We start from the raw sequence: 1,314 nt of genomic DNA on the forward strand, positions 1-1,314 counted from the left end.
TTTTTTTTATCTAAAGCCGAGGAACGTGCTTTCGATTCACCCAAAGTGCAAGAAAAAGTGCAAACGTGTTACACTAAAAAAACGTGCACAAAGGATGCGGTCTATCGCAAGCCCTTCTCCGATAGGAGAGACGCCCCCCAACAAACCTTACCCTTCGCCTCCGGACCAAAAGGTACCTGCGAGGTTCCAGGTTCGATGTCCCTTTTCGCCGAAGCTACTAGGGGACCACAAATGCTCCCGGCATCCCCCTTAGCGTTAGCCAAGGTATCTGCCCGCAGAGCCGATTACGGTAGGTACCCTGCCGAAGCAGGAGTACCCGGGGTGTTTGCAGGGAGGTGCGGAACCTAATGGCCACACACACCTCCCCTAGACCGCCAGGAGGGACACCCAGAAGGGCTACCGCATCCTGACCAATCCTGTGAACACACAACACGCAAAAAGTGACACAGTGAGACAAAAAATAAATAAATAAGTGAATGTGTGCAGATATACTGCCCGGACATCCGGCCGGATCTATAAAAATTTCTCTGATCCTAGCCAGAAGGCCGGGAATCAAGAGGTGAGTGCCACAAGGTGAAGAGATTATGGTGCCCGTGCTTCAACTCAGTGAGCCTATTCTCCCAGTGAGTTTCGGCACCTCGGGGTCACCACTCCCCGAGGCACAAAAGTACCTCGGCTCTAGACCCTCTCAGCCTCATGGCGAGACCCGGAGGGAACAGGTCACATCGGGGCAGCCGTCGAGCTGATTCCTCAGAACCAGCCCCGGAAAGCCCCGGTACACCTGCATCCTCCATGCAGCACCCATCCCCACCAGCCCCATACCGGCATGAAAAACTGATAAGAACAGATACTACACTTGATCTTAGCCAAAAGGCCGAGAAGCGATATATATATGGCATATAAAATTGTATGAGCCACAAAACTCTTCTACAACCCTAACCCTACCTTCCAGGTGTCTTTCAACTTGAGGAATGAACCAAAGGCACATTTCAACTTAAGGAGAGCATCAAATGAAATTTAAAATTGTAGGAACCACTCAACTCTTCTACAACCCTAATCCTAACACATTTTAACTTAAGTAGTGAACAAAAGGCACATTTCAACTTAAGGAGAGCATCAAATAACATTTAAAATTGTATGAACAACACAACTCCTCTACATATATACCTAACCCTAACCCTATCTTCCTGGTACATTTCAACTTAAGGAGAGCATCAAATGGCATATAAAATTGTATGAGCCACAAATCTCTTCTACAACCCTAACCCTACCTTCCAGGTATCTTTCAACTTGAGGAGTGAACCAAAGGCAAAT

At 47.9% G+C, this 1,314-nt stretch overlaps 1 pseudogene; it reads right to left on the bottom strand.

Moving 5' to 3' along the window:
• Positions 1 to 714: 714 nt before the first annotated feature.
• LOC130292088 (U2 spliceosomal RNA) lies at positions 715 to 886 on the bottom strand (annotated as a pseudogene).
• Between the last annotated feature and the right edge of the window lie 428 nt (positions 887 to 1,314).

This window comes from Hyla sarda, chromosome 9 (genome assembly GCF_029499605.1).
Source record: "Hyla sarda isolate aHylSar1 chromosome 9, aHylSar1.hap1, whole genome shotgun sequence".
Taxonomy (NCBI): domain Eukaryota; kingdom Metazoa; phylum Chordata; class Amphibia; order Anura; family Hylidae; genus Hyla; species Hyla sarda.